At 46.1% G+C, this 8,211-nt stretch overlaps 1 protein-coding gene across 2 annotated transcripts in view; it reads left to right on the top strand.

The window, feature by feature from the left end:
• RMND5A (required for meiotic nuclear division 5 homolog A) overlaps positions 1–8,211 on the top strand; it is a 52,805-nt gene that overhangs the window by 43,837 nt on the left and 757 nt on the right. The window contains exon 11 of one of the 2 annotated variants that reach the window (XM_087736160.1): positions 5,353–7,150. The gene's annotated coding sequence lies outside the window, so the exon portion shown is untranslated. Of the gene's footprint in view, positions 1–5,352; positions 7,634–8,211 lie in introns of both variants that reach the window. The other variant, XM_087736158.1, reaches the window with a different exon arrangement.

Below are 8,211 nucleotides of genomic sequence, written 5' to 3'. Positions count from 1 at the left end.
AATTAAAAAACATTACAAGGATCTGGATCTCAAAATCCCATCAAGCAAATGTGAACATCAGGCTTGAGGTTCTTCCAAGGTTCCCCAGCCATCTCCAGATGAGACATCAAGTGATGCTACTTGTGTAGGCTCCTTCTCGTTTCAGTGGGCAGTTTATTCTCCTTATCCTAAGTAGAATTCATCCTCCCTTTTTATTGGGATAAGCTGCTCTTGGGAAGGGCCTGTCTTCACAGGCTGATGGAGGAATGTTGGCAAGGAACTGAAACCGTGGGCCTGCTTTGTAGATGACTAAAGTTGAGTCCCATGTTTTCCGAGATGCTGAAGTCAGCATCTCCCCACTTCCATCACTATCACAACTCAGTGTCAGAAAATGAAATTTCAAAACGATTTTCAAAAGCGCAACCCCCCTGAGACCAAAGTAGGGAAATTCCTGATTCCTGTTGTTCAGCATGGTTTGAATGGAAATGAACATGCTGGCAAACGAGGATGGGGGGACCGAATGTTTGTCAAGACTGGGTTCTCACTCTGCCATAGAGCATGGATGCTTACCTACAGCACGTAGTGTGTGTCCTCAGAGACGTGGTGATAGATGCGCTGGGAGAACCTATAAAATTAAAGGATCATCCATGAAGGGCTATTGACTTTCTTAGTAGGGACATCTTACTTCTCTCTTGTCTCTGAATAACAGTAAATTTTATTATGAATCTGTCCCGGGTACCAAACTGGAGCCCAGAGGTTCCTCTCCTGGATGTAGAAGTGTCTTGATCTTGGTCCTCCTGGCTCACGGACTGAGCTGGTTTCCATGCGAGGCCACTGTTTCCTGTGTCATGTTCAGACCCCAGGCTCTGCGTCACCGTTCACAGGTCTCCTTTTCCTCTTCATGCTTTTATTTGCTGAAGCGCTTTGTGACTCACCACTACATGAAAGATACCACCAGCCCCTCTCTTCCGACGCTTGTCCCTTGTGCTGGACAAGGGCGATGTTGGGGAGTCACAGGAGATGGCTTCAGGGGGAGCTTTTCCTTTCTGCTGCCTGCAATAAACTGCTAACGAATATAGCCTTTTAAGGCAAGCCAAAAGCTTATTGTCAGTAGAGAGATATAGCTGTAAGTGGGCTGTTGTACATCTCTTTTCAGTGTGGACACCCTTCCTTGGCCAGAGAGGGCACCAGGGATGCGTAGCTCCGATGGAGACGTCTGTGTGTGATCAGACAAAACCAGCCCTTCCCTGTGCCCCCACCTCATGTCTTCTAAATAATAAATTAGCTGGAGCAGGCATCATCTTTTTTTTGGCTTCTGTGTTTAGGTGTCGCTTAGCACAAAGCTGTTTCTATTCTGCATAGTAAAACAGCTACCACACTTGCAATGGCAATTATTTGATTACAAAAAGCTCCAGGCATAAACAGCACCTCTAGGAAAAGCTCTAATTTAAAGTCAACACTTGTGTAAATAATTTAGATCAGTATATGTATGTTTTACACTGGTGACCTACTCCAAAACTGGGAGGGGTAGGGTAGGTGGTTAATGAGATTAATTAAGAAATCTCTTTGACTTTAGCATCCTCTGGTTTGGCAGTTTGTCCTCTAGATGATATTTTGCAGTAGACTTGTCATTGTTAGACTGTGGACCTAAGTCAAATCAGTGAAACACTAGCATTAATAACATGTTTTATTAGTAATTTCTATTGTAGTGCCACAGTGATGATATGACTAAGGAAGAAAAAATTCAGACAACCAGTCACTTCTGCACAGCATTGTATAAGAGCTGTCAGGAGACAAGATAAGTTGGTGAGGCAGTAGAAGGTAATTTCTTTTTTCTCCCAAACCTACCAATAACTTTCAATCCACTCGTAGCTAAGGTTGCAGGGCTCTGATTGCTGGTGAACTCCAACCTAAGTTGCTTATGACCGAGGTTTGTCTTTATATACTAAGGCAAGCCTAGGCCTGTATTTAATTAATGTCAAACAGTTAAACAGAAGGAGACAGGAGCAAGGAGAGAAGAGACAAAACCACACAGGAAAGAGAGAGACTGACAAGGATCTGCATTTTTGGAAGGGGGCTCGGCGGGAGGTGAGTTTAGGATTCATTTTCTCTGTGCTTGCTTACATCCATTTAACAGAGAAGACGTGGGAAATGAGAGGGAGCTTGAGGCATCAGAGCTGGAGGAGGTGCTGAGTTTCAGATACGATTGATTTTGTCGTCATTTTGTGGAAGGATCAGTGACTTTTGCATAGTGGTAAGAAACTCTTCAGCTTCTTAATATCAGTAATATCAGATATTGCATGGATGTCTCACAGTTATCGTGTGACTGGCAGCAGGAGCACATCTCAGGACCTGGGATTTATGCCGTGATGGTTGGTAGACACAAAAGTAGAATCAAAATGATGGTGCTCTATCAGGGCAATTGTTTCTATTGCCCATGGTATCTCCTCGTAGCCCTTCAGGACTTCCCATGGATAAGCACTGACGCAGCGCTGCTGCTGATGAGCAGGTGCTGCTTGATCCCCGCAAGGGATCGGTTAGTGGTAACTCGGGGAGTGACACCGGATTGTGTTTGCTTCAGCATTGCCGATTCTTCCTCTTGTTAGCCTTTGAAGGATTTCTTTTGTAAGGAGGAATGGAAACTTTTAATGAAGATTTCAAAGTTTAGTCGCAAATCACAAACTTCTGTTTCAAACGGAGGGGAAAAAAAAAATGTTGAGACTATAGCATACAACTTTTCCGGTGTGAAATGAGGCTGTGGTTTATGAGCAACTTGCTGCCCCCCTTTTCTTTGCAAAGCTGCAGCACTGAAGGGGTTTGGAGAATGTCAAGTGCAACTGTCACACACCAGATACTCACACATGGTCTTTCCACTATAGCTGCATGTTTCCAATTCAGTGGCCAATATTACACTGTCTTCTGGGTACTCTTAGCGTAAACATCACAGACTTTAACTTACAGTATGCAAACCACAAACGCTCCTGCGCTCTCATCTCTCCATGGTGCGGACATTTACCCTGATCGCTGGGTCGAAAAATCTCCATAATCTCCATGCTTGTCGATACGGCAGCAGAGAGTTTGATACAAGAACACTTGAATGTGTCGAGGGTTTTCCTCCCGCAGGCTTCTTGCACCTTCTCTCTTCGTGCTGCAGGGCCGGTTTGTGCAGACCTTGTGTAAATCAGCAATCTATGATGGCATCTTTTGGGGACTGGTGACAATTTACTCTGCCAGTGCCGCAGCTGGAGTTGGCAGTAGACAGGCTGGGATTTTTGCAGCTCCAATCTCCTAAATACCACAGAGATTCAGTCCAGAACTACAGAAAGACTTTGTATTTTCTAGCACTGAATATGGGCTTCCCTTAGGAAAAAAAAAGTCATCTGTATGCCTCCAGTGTATAATTTTTTGTCTGAAAAACAGTTCCAGTCATCTTTAATTTGTCAGCTGGGCTTGTTATCTCACTTCCAGTTCCCACAACCAAATTTCTGTTGGGTTTGAGGCACTGTTTGGCAGTTGTCTTCCTAGTTCAGCCCCTTCCAGGGTCTCATACTCTGGGAGCTGACTTCTGTCTCCATCAATCCAGAGTCTTGTCATGTCTGGTCTCCTTCCTTGCTGCACGTCGACCTTCTTCCTTGAAGACCTTGGGCAGGAAAGCCTTGTGGAGATACCCCAGGGAGTTTCTGGGCCTATCTGTGTGGTGCCGCAGGACTTTCCCAGAGCAGGGTATTGCTGTGCATCTTTACTGTTAATATCTTTGAGAGGAAACTTTAATTTCCGTAGTTGGTTACAGCCAGTGGAATGGAGGACGCGTTCCCATTTCTGACTATCCACCCCTCCTGCTGACAGTGCTGGCAGTATGAAAACCCGTGGCTTGCTTGAGATTACTCACTTCATCCATTTTGTGGTCCTATTAACAGCATTGGCTGGCTTGTACAACTTGTTATTTCTTCCCAGTCTTGCATTTACTTGAAAAAAACCCAACCCTTGCTGTAGAATTAGACCTGTAAGACGCAACCCTAAGCCACGATACCTTGTTCAAAAGAGACAGAGAGGAGGAGAGATGGCTGCATCAAAAAGCAGCAGCTGGTTTAATGCTCTCCTGTCATCAACAAAACAAACTAAATTTGGTGTTAAGAGTTTCATTTTTGACAGCCTTATCCCCACCATTACTGTGAAGAGAAGAGTGTGTTTACTCTTTCCATACCTGTTCTCCTAGAGGTACTGCTCCCACCCTGTTTGTGAGTGTTGGACTCGGTAGCCATATAACAATTTATGTTTAAAACATATCCTGAAAACTTTATTTTTATGCACATTAATTTACTTGCATTTATGTGTTGTAAATATAGAACTGCAGAAGGATCTTTCAGAGACTGGGCAATACAGGGGCAGGTGAAATCTGGAGTAGGTGAATGTGAAGTGATGCATGCAAAGAAAACCAGTCCTGGCTTTTCTATAAAATAAGGAGCCAAATATTGCCATTCAGGGGTGAAAATTTGGGTTGAGACAGGTACTATCATGGAAACATCAACCCAGTGCCCAGCAGGGAAAGCAAATCAGATGTTAGCAGGTAGGAAAGAAACTGGGTATAAAACAGAGAACACAACTATATCATCGTATGGTCCAATGGTCCAATCCATGGTCAATGCGTGCTCCAATGCATTGTATAAATCCTTGAATGCTGTGTCTTGGTCTCACCCCCTCATCTCAATGAGGGAACTCAGAAAAGAAGTCGTAGGACCAGAAATGTTCAGAGAAGGGAAAAATGGAGGATCAGAGGTCTGAGATGGGTTTTGTGTAGGCGGGCTAGGACTCTTTAGCCTGAAAACATGATTTAAGTAGATATACATTAAAGGTCTTCAGAATTGTGAGTGGCCGGGAGGGAGTGGAGAGGGTTTGATTATTCACTGCCTTTTCCAATACAGAAAGTAAGGGGCAGCAGATGAAGCTGATGTTGGTGAGGCTGAAAGCAAATGAAGTCGTCCTTCACCCACAGATGTCCCTGCCAAAGTACACTGAGGATGCAGAGCCTGGACAAATGCTTGGAAGAGAGGTCCATTGTGGGTCACTCAATAGATAGCAACCGGCTCAGGAAATGTTTTTAGTCAAAAATAGTCTGAATATTAAGGGAAAATGTCACATATGATTGTCTTGTCCTTATTATTCCTTAGCCATCTGCTCGTAGCCAGGATTGGAGACAGAATAGTCATCTGGACGGTCCTTTGCTCTGAACCAAACCAGTCATTGTCATATTCTTAACTATGAGATCTCACATTGCAATACGTATCATTTTAAGGAAACCATTTGCTACAAAACTCAACATCCATTTCCTCCGAAACACTATTAATTTTCCAATTATCTCTTTCTTTAATGCAGGACATCTTCCTTAGCTGTTGGCCCTGCACAAGGACATTTATCCCAAGAGTGGATCCTGCGGTTCTCCATAGCTCTCCCAACATCTCTGTCCTCTGCACCGCAGATAGTGAGAGAAAAGAGCAGGGTCCAACTTTCATGTGGTTACCATTGCATAGAGAAGGAAACTGTTTTCTGGGTGTGTGTACATTCAGGATATAGGAGATAGAAACACAGGAACTGCCTATGGCTTTACAACCTGCGTCTCCAGTTGTGTGAGCTGGAAGATGGTGGGTTGGAGATGGTTTGAGCTTCATGTGGCTCCAGCCCTTCAGGGCAGCAGCACCCATCCCTGCAGGCCTTGTGTTCATGACCCTGTCTGCCCGTGGTGGGACAGGACTCTTTCCACAGCCCTTTGGGACTCTCCCTTGCTCGCTTCGCAGCCATGAGCAGCGCAGGGAAGGGAGAAAGGGCTATATCACCAGCTCCTCCATGGCATGCCCACCCATAAATGACACCACTGAGGATGCTATGGCCATCTTCGGTGCATCACACCCCTTCATCCCTCCAGCAGGGAGCACTGGAGCAATTCTGTGGTTACCTGGGACCTTGAGCAAGACACCTTTGGTGCTGGGAGAGGGCAGAGAAGGCAGATGAGTTTTTCCTTTCTATATTTTACAGTCCAGGGCACCCTGAACGCCTCTTGGAAGAGGGATAAAGGCCAGGAGAGATGTTTGACCATGGCCGACTAGCTCAGTTTGTGTCCCAGCTTTGGGGAGGTGAGGAGGGATCCAGGTTTGGGGACCAGTGGAATTTGCATGGTGGCGGCTGCCTTCCCCCAGCATCTCCTTGGGGATGGCAGCTTGGGCTCTGCGCGGTGGGATGTGACCCACGTTTCTAAATTATACCAAAATTATCCTGGCTATGGTAGTGATGGGTGACTCAGATTAAAACAAAACGACCTGAGGAAAGGCATATACTTTAGTCATGGCTGTTCCACTGCTGCTCTGACTCGTTTCCTCCTGCATCGAGATGACTTGAGACATATATTTTAATAACAACAGTGTCATTTGCAGCTTGTTGCTCAGGGCAGGAATATATAATCCCAGCCCCTAGGAATATTTTGTCTCAATTTTTTTGAAGAGACTGATAGAAAATAGCCCAGCTTGAATTTTGCATTCTGTACTGATGTTAAGGCATAATGTTTTGAAGCCCAGCAGCTGGGTGTCAGCACAGCCCAGCACCTCTCCCTGAGACATCAACCAGTGAGTTTACCTTGTGCTTACACTAGAAACGATTGGACCTTGAACTTTGCTGAGGAATGGCAGCGGTCCTGCCTGTGACCCTGCCTGCGAGCCGGCCGCTGGGTGCCCAGCAGCCCAGCACCTCCTCCCATGGTGGTACCTAAAGAGATGTCAGATACGGTGGGACTCGGCTGTGGTTTCTGCCATGGGTCACATTGCGACGTGGAAGAACAGTGCTCACCCAGCTCCTCTGAGGATGCCCTGCCTGTCCTCGGAGGCCGCTGCCCAACATTTAGGTTTTGTGCTGCATTTCATGCTGCCTGCACAGCCTGCAGCCCCGGCTCTTCGCACTGGGAGGGAGCAGCAGGAAACGTGGTGGGCGAGACCGCTCTGGGGACAGAGATGTCTCCTAAGCTGCAGCCCTCCTCCCTGCCCAGCCTCACGTGGAGAGCGGTTTTCCTGGGGAAGGAGCTTGGTTGCACCCCATATTTTGGTGCCCAACCTCCCGTCTGGATGTTTTAACCACGAGCAGAGAAGAGCAGCAGAAAAAACACAAGGTTGTTTGCAGCTTGGGCTGGGTAAGGCTTGCTCCATCGTGCTTGCAGGGTGGAGGAAGGGATGGGGTGGGACGTGGGGCTGACCGCAGCAGGCAGGGTGCTGGTGGTTGGCACCGGCTTGTGGCTCATTGCTTTGCTTTGGAGGCATCCATCGCTCCCCATGCTCTACATGGGGAAATCAGGCATTTTTTTGGTGTTCCCTGGCGAAGCTCAAGCCTTTGAAAAACTCAGCGTTGCAAAACTTCACCTGCAGAGACCCAAGATTTCTGCAGGATTGGGTTTTTGGCTGTGTGATGCAGAGGCTCAGTCTGGTTTGGGCAAGACGAAATTTAGCCCTTATTCATTGCCTGACCCAAAAAAGCCAAAGAGACGAGCTGATGGTTGTCTGCATCAGCCTGGCTGCCTGAGGGCTCCCAACCCCTCCAAGGAGCTTTTCGGAGAGGATGCAGAGGGCTTTGCCATTTGAGCAGGTTTCCTTTTCACATTGACCGCCATCTCCTTCCCGTGAGTGACTCATCTTAGGGTTTTGGGGGGTTTTATGTTAAATGAACTAAATAAGTTGGTTGCGTGACATCCCTGTTGCAACAGCACACAGATATGTTGTACCTGGCAGAGAAAAAATTCCATCCCATCATTGGGATTTTTTTTGGAGTGTTTCACATCTGCTTTTAATTTATTAACTGGATCAGAAAATGCCTATAGTAATAATGATATTCCTCTGCTTAAAAGCGTGATGCAGTCCCCCTTCATACACCTGTATATCTTAAAGTCTAGATGCGAAGTTGAACTTTAGCAGAAAAAATGAATGGCTGGGGGAGAAATATTAAACCTCCTGTCCTGTGGCGAATATTTAAAGCGTGGGGAGAGTTTTGTTTCATGTGAAAGAACCACTGGTGTACAAACTCAAAGTAATCTTTCCCATAGCAAGGTGGTAGAGAAGCAAAATACATAGCTTGTACAGATTTATTTTTAACTTGGCCTGATATGTGTTCCAGTTAAATGAATGCTGGAATAGCAAATTTTTGTATATAATTCCACAGAAGCTGCAGATCCCACCCTGAGTGCATGCAATATGAATACAT

This window comes from Nipponia nippon, unplaced genomic scaffold, assembly GCF_047370975.1.
Source record: "Nipponia nippon isolate SJK-2023a ecotype South Korea unplaced genomic scaffold, ASM4737097v1 scaffold_6, whole genome shotgun sequence".
NCBI lineage: Eukaryota > Metazoa > Chordata > Aves > Pelecaniformes > Threskiornithidae > Nipponia > Nipponia nippon.
The sequence above is the reverse complement of the archived record's forward strand: the minus strand, read 5'-3'. Positions and strand labels throughout refer to the sequence as shown.